General features: G+C 40.8%; 1 pseudogene; it reads right to left on the bottom strand.

Annotated features, from left to right (window-relative positions):
* LOC115424897 (beta-1,4 N-acetylgalactosaminyltransferase 1-like) overlaps nt 1-17,777 on the bottom strand; it is a 58,228-nt pseudogene that overhangs the window by 30,933 nt on the left and 9,518 nt on the right.

The raw sequence follows: 17,777 nt of genomic DNA, 5'->3' as shown, positions 1-17,777 counted from the left end.
GATCAAGTTAAAAAATAAATTTATAAAAAATGAGATATAAAAGAATCCAGACTTATTTTGGAGCTTCCAACAAAAGAACATGTTTAAACAGTTTCCACAGGTTTAGTTTGATCTCCTGCCAGGCAAAGCATCTGGGATTTTATTTATTCTATTTAGTTTGTAAAATGCTTTCTTTAAAATGCCTTTTATACTTCAGTTTGTAAGTTAAGGACAGGAAGTCTTGTTAGTAGGGTAATACTACTGACTGGGTTTAAAACCCAAAGACTTGAGACTTCAGCAGCACTTATTCCCATGCTTCATCACAGTTGGTTTCTTCTGAGTTCCATTTCTTACTAACACAACTCCAGATCACAGTGGATCCATAAATGCACAAAACATTTAGGAACAGGCAGAATATTGTTCAAATTGCACATTTGGGGTGTTCATCTTTGTTTTATTTATGTATTTATTTGTATTTATTGTTGAAAGAATAGTTTTGTAAATGTAAATATTTTCACAGTGTAATGTGATTTTTTTCACTCAAATTTTTTCCACATAATTTTACACAAAGAAAATTTGTGGTTGTCATTATTTATGGGTTGCTGTGTTGTTATTTTTACTGTAGATCACATTGGTCTGTTTGTGGAACCTGAACCAAAAGGATTTGGACACCCTGGACTGTTCAGGTTCATTTTTGCACTTTCATCCCGCAGGCCAGAATGGAACCTTTGGCGGGGGGGCCAGATTTGGTCCCCGGGCCGCATGTTTGACACCTGTGCTTTATGCATATTCCTCCAGCCGTTTCCGCGTTTCAGCCGTTTCTGTGTCATGTTTGTTTCATCCATATAATACCATATTGTTGCTCTGCTGCTGCTGTCAGGCGGCTGCATGAACCTCCCTTTCCCACAATGCACCGTCGCAACAAAATTCCAAAGTTGCCCAAGTGACCTTCCGGCTTGGTTTGTAAACAAACGGTTTGTTGGGACCCCTCTGAGGTTCTGTGCATCCGTCCCAAAGTCTCCAGCCTTGGCATCAGCACAGACAGTGATTTGAACCTAGACAAACAGATGAGGGCTTTCTCTGTGGTCGGCCCCAGACTCTGGAACGCCCTTTTATTCTCTGGCTTTTAACTCCACTGAGTTGTGTGGTTCTCTGTGTCTGTTATTTATTTTATTACTTTTAACTATTTGATTGTATGTTTTATTTATAGCATTGTTTTAGTTTTATGTACTTATTTATGGTTTTTAGTGCGTTTTCTTTTATTTGGGTATTTTAATGAGGACTGGTGAAGCTAAATAGAGAAGATTGTTTTATTGTTTTTAGGATTCTATGTGCAGCACTTCGGAAACGTTCTTGTTGTTTAAATGTGTTCTATAACTAAAGTGGATTAGATTGGATCAATAATTCAGTGAAAAAACCAATCAGTCACCTGGTCTTGTGGTGTGTTGGAGCTCCTTGGATCGGCGTTGCACCACCTCATCATATTTCTCTTTAGAGATGTGATCTTTGAGCATCACTGAACCAGGAGCACATGTGCAGTGGACCACTTTGGACTGGAGGCAGCCTGGAAGAGTCAATGAAACACTGAGGTTTGAACAATCATAGTTCTGCTAACTCTCGCTAACACATACTGTATACACTATACAGGAAAGTAGCATGTTAGAAATAAACTTCAGGTATGTGTTGGAACTATTAAACCGTTACACACTGGAAAGAGGAGGAGGTTTCAGAGTCAGGACAGTGTCTTATGTGGTCAAACCAGTTTGATCCAATGCAGAGGACGGTCAGGTAGAGTTAAAAGGATCATGGTAACCAGAGTAAAGTATGGATTCTGTTAAAACAAGTTACTAACATTGGGACTGAATGAAAAGGTGGAGTGGATTTAATCATTGAGATGTTTGTAATACTGTAACTTTACCAAGTTTTGAGCATGGTGGGAACCTCTGTGGGTGTCTGTCCGCAGAAGTCATGGAATACAAAGTTGTAGAAGTAGAAGACGATCGACAGGATCATCACACACCCAACAGCAAAATGTGCTCTAGTAAACCAAGTCATCTGCAAAGAAACGCACACACAGTGGTGTAAGTGAGTACAAGAGATTAGAAGAGGCGAATCACAACAAAACAAACAATTAAATAAAAATTAAAAATACCCAATGTCCATGTGGTAAAAGGCCTTTTTGGTGCTACCTTAATGTTTGTCTTAATAAAGTTTTCCAAACCATATATGGGTGTATCAGTCAGTCCATATCCAGTCACTGTTACATAACACCTTAACAGTCACCACCTTATATTTCCAATCGTCTCTGACTGATGATGCCTCTCAATCTAAGATACTCATTTTACCTTCTACTCACAGAATTGCACTCAGATGAAATGTGAAAAAACAAAAACTGATAAACTAAAATAACGTGTCTATTTTTGGAAAACTTACATTCAAAGAAATATGTCATGCAAAAGTGCAGTCGGATCTAATGAGTGTCATTGTGAATAATCAGGTCCATAAGTATTTTAGACAGTGGTACAAATGTTGGATTTTTACTTCTATACACCACCACGGGTAGGGCTGGGAACTGGTTCTTTTTGAGACACGGATCCCAGTAGCTTGACTCCTTGGAATCGTTTGCCTTTTTGCTTAACGATTCTGCTTATCGATTCGCCTTCGTTGGCATGCGTGATGACTCACGCGTACGCTGCCTTGTTTTGGTCAGAACGTAGCCAACATGGTGTTGAGGCAGAAACGGTCTAAACAGACCACACCAGGTCTAAACAGACCACACCAGCGTCCTAAACAGACCACACCAGGTCCAAACAGACCATCCACTCTGCAACACTGGTCAAGCTTTCCCATTTTCCTTCAGAAGGGTATGAATCCCTCCTCACCATTATGTTCAAACATATTGTCCACTGCATGCGATTCATTTACAGGAATGCTCACATATTTTGATTAGACCTTAATTAGCCGACACTTGTGAATCTAGCCAGCAGACGGTGAACACCCAGGCCGCTCATCTGGGCCCCCAGTTCCGGTTCTGGTGCCCAGGCAAAACATGGTACCCCCTCAAATACAAGTTTTCCAAAGGTAGGAGCAAAGGAAATGAGGTGCAGCAACAACAGGAGATGAGCAAGTCGAACCCGGTTTTCCACATAGCTAGAAAATGCAGCAATAGAGGAATTTAGTAAGGATGTCCTTTAGTTTCACCTTTTCACTGCCACCCCCCCCCCCCGCCGCAAGCATCATCTGTTATTATTCATCAAACACTGTACATGTTATATTTTCTGTATAGAGATGGAAATATAAAGACAGTTAATGCAAACACACCTGTTTGTACTCTTTTATTCGTTCACCCAATGAGAATCGATGAGGAATCGGATTGATAAGCAAAATTGATAATGGAATCAGAATCATTAATTCTTATCAATTCCCATCCCTACTGGTGAGGAAGGTGGGCTCGGTTGTGGCTCGGAGCTGGACAGCCTAACATCTGTGGCATTGCAGTAAAAGATTACTTTTGCTGTAACCTCAGTAGTGTAAGGTGTAGTAGGTTGAAAATGCTACATGTAAGATTTTTTATTGAAACAGACGCCCCCCCTAATTTTTTTTGGTTAAATATTTAAACTAATCAAACTCAGTTACAGTTTTGACATCAGGTCAATACTATAATATGTCAATAGATGGCGCTGTAATGTTACTGTGGGATTCACAAGGAGACTTCAGACATGGTGTTCCACTCATGCGCATGTTAGAACGCGACACTTGGTGTGGACCCAAATGCAGCGAGACTCAAGGATCAGTGGTCAAAAAGATTTATTTTACAAAAATCAAAAGCACAAAAAGGATAACAAAAGAGGAAGCACAATGTGCTCTACAAAACCTAAAAACCCTAATGAACTAAAAGAGAAGTACAACGTACTCTATAAGAACTAAAAGCCTGACAAGATACACGAGGTACAGATTCACGATACTTAACCACTAGATGGTCTTCACAAGATCACAGATACGACGCACTGACAGAGACAAAGGGAGCGAGTGAGAATATATAAGGAAGGTAGGGATCAAAACAGGTGTGGACAATTACGAGGGAACACCAGGTGCAGGCAATGATGGGATAGGGAAGACAGAGACAAGACTGACAGAGTGCAGACAAAACAGGAAAGAGACCACTATCACCAAAAAAAACAGGAAGAGACAAAAACACCAAACTAAATCAACATAAACGTCGACACGACAGCGCAGTTCCATATTAAATGAGCAACGCCTGGAACCAGACACTAACTTTGGGTCCTCTCTCTTATTAACCCACAGGTATGTTCAAACTGGTTTTTCCATGGTCAGCTTCGTGAATATCTAATGTTAGCGCTTTAGACCATGTTCGGTAGAGTTTTAATAAGGTTTTGGAGGTGTATTTCGAGCACAGACACATTATTTTGTCAGTCTATGTCCTGGCCGCCACCTCCATCTTGTCCAGTTACCTCTGTGAGTTTCTGTTCTCCACAGTGTTTGTGTAAGTGTAAGTTATAGGACATTATAACCTTAAGGGTAACATAAGAAAACGTTTCGTAAACACTGTTTATGAGTAAAGCCAGTTGGCTGTGAGTAAATGACTCACCACATGTAAGTTAGTTTCACTTTCAGTCAGTCGTTAACTGGTCGTTGTCGGCCATTTTGTCAGACAGTTAAGTGTAAGTTTAAGACCAGTGTTGTGTAAATGTTGGCAGAAAGGTTTTGTACTGTCATGTTGTTGCTGTTTTGTCCATCTGTACTTACCGTAGAGGCAGTTAGAGTGAGGCATTATGGGATATGCAGTCGGAGAACATGTATGCTGGTGATGCGAATGTACGAGTGGCAGTAAAACGCCCATGGAACTCTCAGAAGACGGGTTATTTATTAATGCACAGAACATTACATGGTTCCAGAGTTTCTACGATCCGTAACGTTTCTAAAAGAGCTAAAGATGGATCCGTCTGGAGAACCTACACCGCAGATAGACTGGGACTCTGCGAACCTTCGTGACACATGGCGGAGATTGTTCGGCATGTGCAGCTAATGTTTTCCCGGACCGCCTAAAGGGAAGGAGGAGACAATCCAGTGCAGCTATCTTCTTTTGTGGTAGGAGAAAGAGGCGGAGATATTTTTAATACTTGGACGTTGACAGCTGACGAAGCTAAAAAAGTTGAAGACATACTTTGATAGATTCCAACAATATCTCATGCCCAAAACCAACACTATCTTTGCACGCTGTAAGTTAATGAAAGACGGCACGGTGAAGAGAGCCTTTTGAACATTTCATTACTGACGTGAAACTCCTGGTAAAACAGTGCGGCTATGCTAATAGCGACGAAATGGTGCAGGACAGGATCATTTTTGCAACAAACTCGCCCCAAGTGAGAGAGAAACTGTTAAGCCAAGGCTCAGAGCTTACATAGAAAAAAACATTGACATTGAACGCTCATATGAATAGCAAAAGACCAGTTAAGACTATGGTTACCCCACGTCCAAGTTTCCCAAACTCCAATGGCGGCACACGCCATTTCTCAAAACGAAGACACACAGCAGAGAAATGTGAAAGCAGGTACCAACAGCCAAAGTCAGACGAAAGCATGTGGGTGAGTGTGCACTGCAACATGTGAGAAAGACCGTCTGCCCTGCCAAAGGACGTCACGGTAAAAAAGCACCTGAAATGAACATTCTGCTGAGGTTTGCAGATCAAACCATACAAAAATCAAACCCTGTGGGAATTCCAGTGGGACTGACGAGCTGTTTATAGACTCTATTTCCAAAAACTAATGAAGGGGAAGGAAAATGAGCAGGCCTATGCAGATGCCTAAGGTGGGATCACAGTCACACAGTATGAGATTCAAACGACACGGGGGGCATCTGCATAATGTTATTCCATTCAGGATTTTCATCAGACTTTTCAGAAATGTCACATTGACTTCAGCCACACGACTGTTGTCAGGCTATGGAGGAGACAAGCTAGACATTAAAGGCATGTGTAAGCGTAAATGCAAACATAAAGCTAATCGCCAGACATTCATATTTGACGTTGTAAAGACAGCGGCACCCTCAATTTTCGGGCCTAAGAGCGTGCCTCGACCTAATCTAGTCCAGCTTGTTATGTCAGTTGGGCTCACACACATGGGTTAGGGTTTGGTTTAGGGTCATGGATGAACACGCAGATGTGTTCAAAGGCATGGAATGTTTCCAGGGGAATGCAGTCTCCATGTAGACCCATCCTGCCGAACCTGTCGTTACCCCCCCAGGGAGGATACCATTCATGCTACGAGTTTCATCTAAAGCAGGAGCTGGCGACATGGAAAGAGATGGAATCATCACCAAAGGTGAAGGAGCCCACAGAATTTGTCAAGGACTTGTAGTTGCAGAAAAACAACACACAGGGAAGCTCAGGGTTTGCCTTGACCCTCGTGACCTAAATAAAACAACAAAAGGCCACACCATCCTCTCCCCACTCGGACCGACATCACTCCAAAGCTGACTGGAGCACCATACTTCAGTGTGATGGACGCACGCTCTGGTCACTGGAACATCAAGTAGAACACGGTGAGTCATCACTAACTTACTACATTCAACACCATTTTCGGCAGATACCGCTTTCTTGTTTTCCCGTTTGGAATCATATCCGCACAGGACATTTTCCAGAGGAAACAGATGAAACTTATTGTGGACTTCAGGGTGTTGTAGCTATTGTGGATGGCCTACTGGTGTTCAGCAGGACCAAAGAACAACATGATGCCAACCTCCGAGCCATGCCCAGGAGCTCGAACAAGAGAAAAAAGGAGTGCGTTTGAACCCAGAGAGAGCGTCAATCTGTGGCCAACAGAAGTTAAGCCACCACACGCTGACACTGAGGGCATCCGGCCTGATTCCAAAGAAAGTGGGGCAGGCCATAAAAGACACGCCACCCCCAGAAAACAAAAACAAACTTGAACTGTCCTAGGATGGGAAAATACTTGTCCAGATAGTTACTCAGGTTTGTTGGAAGTCAATGCTCCACTGCGCCAACTGCTTAAAACAGGAAGTTGAGTTTCATATTGGACCAAAATCACCAGAGAGCATTTCAGCAGATGAAAGATCTCGTCACATGAGAACCTGGGCCCAATACTGAGCTTATTATTGGCAACACAGAGGAAGTGCCGCCTGCAGGTGGATGCATCAAACATGGCTTGGAGCTGTACTAATGCAGGAAGACAGACCCACAGCTTATGCCTCCAAGTCACTCACCCCGACAGAGATCAGTTATGCCCAGAAAGAGCTTTATGCCAGTGCAGTTTGGGTGGAAGTGATTCCACACCTACATGTCTGGCAGAAAAGTTGTTGTGGAGTCCTGACCAAAAACCTTTGGAATCTACTCTAAGAAACTTATCTCATGTGCACCCCTGCTCACATTCAACGTATGCTCCCACAACTACAACAAACGACACTGAAATCCACATCGCCAGGGGAAAGACATACCGTGGCTGACACACTGTCACATAAGCCACTAAAGGACTATGCGCCCAGCTCAGCAAGAGCATGGATCAGGTTCACTCCGTAATGAAAGTTTGTCAGTCAGTGGACAAACAAACTTTAAAGAATATACGGAGCAGCACGGAAAATGACCCCCGGCTCATACTGCTGAAACAGACTGTACAGTCAGGACGGCCTGAAGGCCGACACAAATGTCCAGACCAGCTTGCAGATTTCTGGAACTACAGAGATGAGATTTCCTGCTACGACGGTATTCTGTTGAAAAGTGACAAAATCATTGTGCCATCAACCTTGAGACAGAACACGCTCCACACTGGACATATGGGAACCGAGAGGAGCAAACAGAGAGCCAGGGACGCCCTCTTCTGACATCACTGCCATTGTTGAGAACTGTCCCATACGCCAGGAAAGGTGTTCATCAAACACAAAAGAACCTCTCATATCTCACCAGATTCCAGAAAGACCCTGGCAAGTTTCTGACCTCTTCACATGGAAAGGAGGAGAATATGTAGTCATTGTTGACTATTACAGCTTGCCATTTTGAGCTAGAGAGACCTTTATAACCACCACTTCTGGCTCAGTCATCAAAAAGCTGAAAGCTGTGTTTGCGAGACACGGTGTTCCTGAAAAGCTAATCTCTGACAATGGCCCACAGTATAGCTCACAGGACTTTAAAGCTTTCACAGCTTCATGGGACATTGAACATGTCACGTCAAGACCATATTATTCGCAGAGCAACAGACTTGCAGAAAGAACTGTCAGAACGGCCAAATCCATACTGGAAAAAGAAAACTGACCCATACTTGTCTATTCTAGAGCACCAGAACACACCTGTCGACGGCTTTAATCACCTGCACAACTTTCTCATGAGTCGACGCCTACGCTCTGTACTTCCCCCAACAAGCCAACACTTAAAACCCTGTGTTACAGGCTGGGGTGCAGTAAAAGCAGCTCGGGAAAAGAAACAAACTACACAAAAACTCTACCTCGACCGCAGTGCCAAACCACTATCCGCTCTACAACAAGGAGACAACATGCGTTACCAACCAGATCCTGGGCTCTGGAAACCTGCTGCCATTCTTCAACCTGCTGACACGGAACGCTCATACATCATTCGCACTGGAGAAGGACAGACCACTACATCGGAACCGACAGCATCTGATAAATTGCCAGGCCCACCAACAACCACTGAAACCTGTGTGCGACTGCCCCACAGTTCCACAGCAGCCTCAACCGGATGGGACTTTTAAGGGCACGAGCACGCTACACACTAATAATGACACTTTACCGACTACTAGATCAGGTCATGCTATCCAGCCTAGAAATATTCTTGACCTGTGATGTGTAGATTGCTGCCGTCTGTGACCTAGTCACTATATTGTTGTTCTGGTATTTGGGTGTTTGCTCTTGTTTTGTTTCAAGTGTACACTACAGGTCTATATATTATTTTTTTCTTCTTCTGAAGCTAAATGTTACTAAGCTCTGTAATGAAGTGACCTGCCGAATGACTAATACCACTGTTCCTGTTTCATTTAACCCTTTCATGCACAGAGGTCACTCCAGTGGACAGTTCTTCTCCAGCTGTTCTTTTGTATATTCATGGGTTTTGTGGTTTTAGTTCCATATCAGCCAACACAGTGGACACTTATGCACCATCTCATACACTGACATTCATATTATTACTGTAACTGTGCTGTTCTGGATAAACCTGACAGCAGTGACATGTTTGAGTGTAAATCAACTGCTAATCGGTTATTAGACAGTAATTAACTCTTTTTCTTTAACAAAAAATTGTTTTTTCTTTTTTTTTTCTTTTCTGCATATTACCTCCATGAAGTGAATAATAACTAGTATTAGAGTATGTTAAAATGTGAGAAAACATCCAATTTTAATTATTTATTTTATTTGCACATCATGAACAGCAAGAGAAGAATTTAAAAAACAATTTTCATGCTAGTAACACCACTGTGCAGGAGAGGATAGAAGCCCAAAAAGGCTCATGTAAATACCTCCCCTGAAATAAACAATACACAGAAAAAAATAAATAAATAAAAATACTATATAACTTAAATAGTTATGGTAGAAATACAAATCAAATGATATACAGCCTTGCATTTTTTTGTAAATTAGAGTCCCTTTCAGATGCTTTTTTCAATAATGATAAAGAAGATTTTGATTGAAGTTCAGGTCGTAGATTATTCCAAAAATATGGTCCACGATGTTTTAGATGATACTGACTGACAGAAGTCCGACAGTACGGAAGACAACATTTGCTTGAGTGTTGTGGAGGATAATTGTGAATAACAGAAGACAACATAAAAAAAAAAGTTCTGGAAAACTGTAGGAAGGACACGAGTTAAGTGAACATATTTGGACATTAGCAGCATTAAAAATGTTTTTATTGTATAGTTTTCCATATCAATTTCTGATATTAGGTTTTGAAAAACATGTTTCTTTGCTTCAAAAATGAAATGCATGATATCCAGCTGAGTGGGCATTTTTGGAACTCCTTTAAAAAAAAGAAATGAGCCAATCACATTGTTTTTTTTATGCTTAAAGAGGAATAAAAACACTCAGGAAAAATATCTTGACTAAGGTTCTCCTAATTCCTGCATGAAAGGGATAATTTACTGGTGAACTGTATCATTCAGTATTAATGTTGAGACTTTACACTGTTTTTGGTTGCATTCCAAAAAAAAAAAGGAAAAAAAAGGAAGATGTCATATTGTTGCTGTTTTTGTTTTGTCCATCTGTACTTAAGGTAGAGGCAGTAGGAATGAGGCATTATGGGATATGCAGTCGGAGAAAATGTACGCTGGTGAGCGAATGTACAAGTGGCAATAAAACGCATATGGAACTCTCAGAAGACGGGTTTATTTATTAATACACAGAACATTACAGTAACCATCTGTGTAGTATGAGTGTTATTGTATTGTATGTAGAAGTCTGAGTGAATGTAGGTATTGAGTTCAGTAAATGTCTTATTTCTGTACAGTTTCATATTATAATTGAGTCAATTCTTATTTATGTGGAATATAATTTAAATTATTTTGAGTTCATGTGCACTGAATTTACTTTAGGTTTGATGTGGTTTATTGTCATTTTAGATTTTTATATTGATTTTGTTTGTCGTATAGTTTTGTGTAAATGAACTTTAAAGCAAAAAGCTTTCAGATAGCTGACATGACTGAGATGTAACAGAGTTTTATGCAGTTTATTAAATATTAAATGAGCAATGACTGGAACAAGACACTTACTTTTGGTCCTCTCTCTTATTAATCCACAGCCTTAAAAATACTAGTATTTGTAGTAGTAGCATATCCACTGTTCTCTCTCTCTCTCTCTCTCTCTCTCCTCCTGTCACTCGTCCGTCCTCCTCAGTCTGGCTCAGTTCCAGGTTTCTTTCTGTTAAAGGTAGTTTTTCCTTCTTTTGTCTCCACCCACTATTGTTTCCTTCTGGTGGGTTCTGTTGGTTTCTGTGGAATTCAGGGTCTGGTTTGGACCAGTTCCATACGTACAGTGTCATGAGTTAACTTTTGTTATGATTTGATTTGATTTGATGTGATAAACCACCTGCAGACTGCACGACCTGTTTTACAGGAAATTGTTTTGATACCTGATACTGTACATCAAATGAATCGCACAAAGATGGTAAGTAAAGGTTTCTGTATCTGAATCTCATAACAAAACTAAATAATGAACATTGTGATGATGAGTCGTGCAGACCATTGTTAAACTACGCTGAAGTGGAACAACTCCTTATAGGCATTTTAAAAACAGTACAGGATTAAAGCTCTACCGTATGATGTGGCATTTTTACACTTTTCTTTTGTCATCTTCAAATGCTCCTAATAAGTGTGTGTCAAACTAAAATGTAAAAGAAATCCGCCAGGTGTTGAAACTCAAAAATGTTTAATTCTCATATATTTCTAATAAAAGTCTGACCAATCATTTTAGTCGGTCCGAATAAAATAATTGGCCGAACCTGACTGAGCGTCCTGTCAATCATCCATTACGGCCGTCCAGCATCCGATCCATTATCGCTGCCTCACATCTGATATGTGTCCCTCTGAATCTGACGCTTCACTGGCGCTGCTTCTCCTGTCACTGACCACAGTCTACTGTCTAGGATGTGTTTGGATAGAACTGACATGCACATGTGGAAGAGAAAAAACGGATTTATGAACAGAAACGACAACTGAGGGGAACAAACAGGAGTCTGATGAATGAAGGATGGAGATAAAAGTCCAGAAGTCAGCTGTACTGGACTGAACAGGTCTGCATAAAGCTCAGCTTTTCTGACGGTGGGACTCATACAGGTACATGTACCTGGTGTCACACATGTAAGATGATGTAGGATGACAATTGTATGGACTATGAAACTTCAAATGTCCACGGAAAATTCGCGGAGGCCACGTGTTCACAGTGCGTGCACCCATCCCCTGGGCACTGCAGTGAAGACCCTGACCCAGTACTGCACAGACCAGGTCTACTGATGGAACAGGAGCCGCGGGCCCACGGCAGGTGGATGATGTATCTGATTACTGAGGGAGGGACCTCCACCTCTGCTTCCTCCTCCGTTTCCATCGCGCATCAGGAGAGAGGAGGAGAGAGGAGGAGGAGCCTCAGTGCTCAGGCAGAGGGAAGGGGGCGGGGCTTTGGAGGGAGGAGGGTTGTTCATGTTCAAACTTTTACTAAGTGCTGTGAGAAATGTCACATCAGTAGGTAGAGCTTTAATGTGTGGCATTATGAAAACATTATCAACAGTTGAACCCATAAAGACCCAGTGATACTTTAGGACAGTGGTTCTTAACCTGGGTTCGATCGAACCCTAGGGGTTCGGTGAGTCAGTCTCAGGGGTTCGGCGGAGGTCAAGACACACACTCGACTCATTAGTCGGGTGTGTGTGTCGGGCTAGGTCCACGTATGTAAACAAACGGCTTCGGAGACTCTTTCTCTGATTGACATCCAGTATACGCGGTGTATTGTTGTTGCTTACAGCACTACAGCACATCCGGAAGTGTTTATAATCTCTTCCACTCGTCTGACGATGAATTATTTGGGTATTTTCCACATCGTTGTTATGACTTTTGCTACTTCCTGTTAACCACGGAGGCAGCCATGTGTAGCGTTTGTTTACATTTTTCGGTCACCGCATTGGTCAGTTACAATCATGTGACAACCGACGCACCATCGCGGATGGAGAAATCGTATTACGCTAAAGCCGAGCTAGTGCTGTAATAAAACAACGATCACAAAAATACTGAAGGAGTATAACGAGAACTTTTTTTTTTAATACATTACATGTAATTATCTTTTTTTTATGTCAAAATTGCGTAGTTCGGAAAGTTCGGAGTGAGATGAAACGAAACCGGGTTGACCTGACAGCCTACACATACATATGCACAACAGCAGAAGTCACACTGATTTACAGTAAATATTCATTATGATTGTAGCCTGATGGAAATTAGGTGATGGGTGTGTGTTAAAATGTTAAAAATGATAAATAGCATAAATACAATAAGTTCATTATTGGGAGATATAAGGTTAAAAGTTAAAACCATTTCAGTGTGGTTAGTATTAAAAAAGGTCATGTCTTTGTGAAAAGGTATGGAATTTGTTGTGAGTTCATGCACTGTATTGGTTTTGTTCTTTGAACATAGTGATGTTAATGCACGGTTCATTTGTGCACCAGTAAAACATATGCCTGTGTCTTGAATTTGAAAAAAAATCATATTATATTTTTTAATAAAGAAGGGTTCGGTGAATGCGCATATGAAACTGGTGGGGTTCAGTACCTCCAACAAGGTTAAGAACCACTGCTTTAGGATCAGTTCCCAAATGAATTTTTCTCTATTTAAACTTTCTTAAGTGATTTGTCACCATTTATTATATAATATTATTAGCCCCGAACCCAGACGTCAGTGAGGGCCTATTAAAATTGCTTGGTTCCGTTATTTATTAATTTTTAAAAAATTGTTTTTCTTTTGCCACTTTGAACACAAATTTGACCCCCTGAACGGTAACAAAAGTCAATTTTACTTAACTAAAAATTCAAGCTTGGAAAAAAAAAATTTTATTTGCTGTTGCCAAGAAAAAATATCACAAAATAACTCAGTAGCACCCCCTCAAAAATCAAAATACATTACGCAGATGGGAGCCCTTCCCAAATTTTTTTCATCATACAAACATGAAACTTGGTCCAGACATAGCCCACGGTAGGACAAGTAAATAATTACATTATGGCCCCGCCCTAAACCCAACAGGAAGTTGGCCATATTGGATGAAAGTGTGGACCTGTAAAATCCCACCCCTCATCCTTTCATCATCTCCTCCGAGGGTTTACATCCAATTTGGACCAAACTGGGTGAAAATCACCTACACACGTGTGTGATCAAAAGTGATCACCTACATTTTTGATCAAATGTTGGGTAAGGCTGATGAGCCTGTGATGAAGTGGTTGTTTTCAGAGGCATAAAACTGTGTGTATCTCGCAGAATGTCGGATCAAGTCCACGATACGCTGTCCTCTCACTGTCGGTGGCCTCGGCAGTTGCGTGGGGAGGCGACCGCACAGGAGGGCGAGGGCCTTAACACCACTAGTGGTTTTAATTATTGTTGCATTTTTTCGTGTAAATCATGTATTTTCCTGTATTTAATTCACTGATCATGTAGATGTTCATTAACCCTTTCATACATACTGGTCATTCAGTGGACAGTTCTTCTCCAGCTGTTCTCTTGTTTATTCATGGGTTTTGTGGTTTTAGTTCCGTACCAGCCAACACAGTGGGACGCTTATGCACCATTCCCATAATACACTGACATTCATACCATTACTGTAACTGTGCTGTTCTTGGTAAACCTGACCTGCAGTTACATGTTTGAGTGTTAATCTACTGCTTATTATTGTGATTAGATATAATTAATAGTTTTGTTGTTTTTTTTTAAACAAAAAGGTTTTGTTTTTGCATATTATCTCCATGAAGTGAGTAAATAACTAGTATTAGAGTACATTCAAGTGTGAGAAAACATCAGATTAGCAGCATTAAAATGTTTTTATTTTCCCAGTTGTTACACAATATATCATAAATAATGTTCCTTTTGCTCAAAAATTTTAAACACACAGTGTCCAGCTGAGTGGACATTTTTGTAACTCGCCATAAAAATAGGTTTCATTAAAAAAAACTTCAATCACATTGTTTTTTTCATGCCTAAAGAGAAATAAAAACACTCACGAAAAAAAGCGTGACTAAGGTTCTCATAATTCATGCAATCTTAATAACACAGTATGGGATTAATGTGTGGCATTCTGAAAAACATTATCAACAGTTTAACCCATAAAGACCCAGTGATACTAGTTAGTATAAGTTCCAAAATGAATTTTTCTCTATTAAACTTTCTTAAGTGATTTATCACCATTTATTGTATTATATTATTATTGCCCCTTTTTTCCATGTAAAATCATGTATTTTCCCATATTTAATTCACTGATCATGTGATTTCATTAAAGTTGATGGTTCTTCTATCAGAAACAGATCAAACTGAATAAACAGTGTCTTTTTCAGTCCAGTCTGTCCGAACTGAACACAAACCAGTGTGTCCATTCACTGCACTGATCCAACTACATGGGTTTTGACTTGGGTAATCAATGTTGGAGAAGATGATGGTGTTTCCGACGATAACTACAGAGGCCTCTGAACTCCAAATATGGTCAATCTGTGACCATGAAAAGATGAGACACTGTATTTGACACCATTATTGACATGTCTTGATAGGATTAGTGGATCAACAGGAATTAAACAGTTTAGATCAGTAGATGGTTTCGTTAAAGGAGGACGTTTGGGTCTGTAAGGGTTCATGTTACAGCATGAACCAAAAGCTGATCTATGTACCGAGGAAAGAGTTTTTATTTATAAAATGATGGCAAAGCTGGTCTAAAGAAAGAAACTGTGTAAAAGAGGTTTGTACAGGATATAAAAGTGAAAAATAAAATGGGTCATAAATAAATGTTAAACATTTTCAAAAAGTATTACAGTAATATGATCCGAAAACCATGGTTTAAGAAGATACACAGTAGGTTTAATAAATAAATAAATAATAATTTTTAAAAATGTAATATAAGAAGAAGAATTGAGAGATACTTTATCATAATTGGGTACTTTCTGTCCTACTATTGACAAAGCAGACATATTTCTGACATTAAAACAGCACCGTAATAAAACAGAAATTACTATAATTGTTTGCTGGGTTGAAAAATGAGAACAGATCATTTCTACAGATTTTTTCTACGAAAAAATAAATGAATAAAAGATGTGGTTCGGCTTAGTAAGAGGCTCTTACCTTTTCAGGCTCCGGTCTGAGAGTAACAGTTTATGGCCTCATGATCATAGGATGAGCAGACAAACAGATGAAACTTGAAAAACTGGTCTGTAAAGAAATGCAGTCAAATACGAGTGAAACATGAGTCAAACATGAAATATTCATGACGGAAGGCTGCAGGGCGGTCATCTCTGTGGATAAATTATTTGTCAACAGTCAGTTATACCAGGACCAGAACACCACTCCTTGGCTCTGCTAATAAGGTGAAGTACAAGTTTACTCACACAAACACACAAACTACAAAGACAATAAAGTACTGAACCAACATTGATGCTAATGTAAATCAATGTCATGTCACTAATGCGCTGCCCGTCTCCACGTCACACAACCAGTGTGAGTTTTTTCTCTTTTTATCATATGTCTCTCTCCTCTCTCACTCCCCTTTCTTCTCACTTTTCCTTTCCCTCACATTTTCCTGCATAAGGACAACCCTCACGTTATATGCATGTATTAACCAGAAACAAGAGGTAGACTGACGTCAGTGGCGGCCTGCTTCGTCTTTCAGACAGGGGAAGCTCATTGTCGGCTTCATCAAAAAAATTATTCAAGTTATTTAAACACACATTCGGCCCTCCGTTCCTTTTTCAAGAAAATGCTCAGTGACCTTTATCGTACCAGTAGGCGTCTTTTCCAGGACTGGACCGTGTCCTCTGAATGTCCAGCAGAGCTGGTCTGCTCAGTCGGCCTTGGCCCAGTGCATTGTGGGTGTCAGACTTCAGCCTTTTTAAACTACGAGTGCTCCTTTCACTGCGACCTAGCCAACGGTCTGATTGATTTAACTATCTACAAACAATATTACACTGACCAAGAAAGATTAAATTATGAAACTGAAACAAGAAAACGCTGAAATTATGTTAAATTGAAACAAGGAAGTACAATGAGTGTGTTTTATTTACAGTGCAAGAAATGAACAGTATTTTGAGTGGTTTCTGTGATTTCACAGCCGCGAATGTTGTGACGGTATTAAAACTGAACTGTGTCAGTGAAGGAGCAGATTGAAAACAGCTGTCAATCAAACGGGATTCAGCCTTTCGACCGCAGCCTCCAATCAGCTCGTGGGATTTCTGACGTCCGGCCACGGCCGAGCTCCGCCACAGCTCCGTTCACCCCCCAGAGACCGCCCGGCGTCCGGGGGCGGGACAACATCGTGGCATTTATCCAATTACCGTCCAGTTTTGAGACAATGAAAAACACAGTTCCACTCAGTCCCATTGAAGCCCAGAGACGGACACAGTCTACGGACAAATGCACTGAGCAGAGATGGAGGAGGAAACACAGACACGGGAATGGAGGAGAAGTGAACAACAGCCAGTCCACTGATCTGGGATAAAGCTGATTCTGAACGAACTCGTCTGTGAGATGAACGTGTTCTAACACATTTGGAGTCAATGAAATGTCAACACAACCGAACAGATTTAACCATTTAATTTTCGTTATTTTAGTGGAAGCTGGGCTTCCACTGCAGTCTGACAGAAATCACCACTGATTGACGTTAGAAATACATGGATGCACAATAGCATGTGTCCATAATCCCAACAACACACACAACACACTTATCGCATGTGGGATTTCAACACATCTGCATGCATCAAATATAACTACGCCAATCAGTGTCATGTTGTCAACGGTTATGTTGATTTTTTTAGGGGTTTTGGTCTCTTCCTGTTTTATTTTGGTGATGGTGGTTGCTTTCCTGTTTTTGTCTGCACGCGGTCAGTCTTGTCTCTGTCTTCCCTTTCCCTTCATTGTCTGCACCTGGTGTTCCCCTCGTGATTGTCCACACCTGCTTTTGATCCCTGCTGTCCATTACATATTCTCCCTGCTTCCCTTTGTCCTCTTGTCAGTGCATTGTTTCTGTGATCTTGAGAAGAGGCTTCATCTGATAAGTACTAGAATCTTGAACCTCTGTTTCTACATCAGGTTTTTAGTTTG

Source organism: Sphaeramia orbicularis, chromosome 8 (genome assembly GCF_902148855.1).
Source record: "Sphaeramia orbicularis chromosome 8, fSphaOr1.1, whole genome shotgun sequence".
Lineage (NCBI taxonomy): Eukaryota > Metazoa > Chordata > Actinopteri > Kurtiformes > Apogonidae > Sphaeramia > Sphaeramia orbicularis.
Note: the sequence above shows the minus strand (reverse complement) of the source record. Positions and strands in the feature narration are given on the sequence as shown.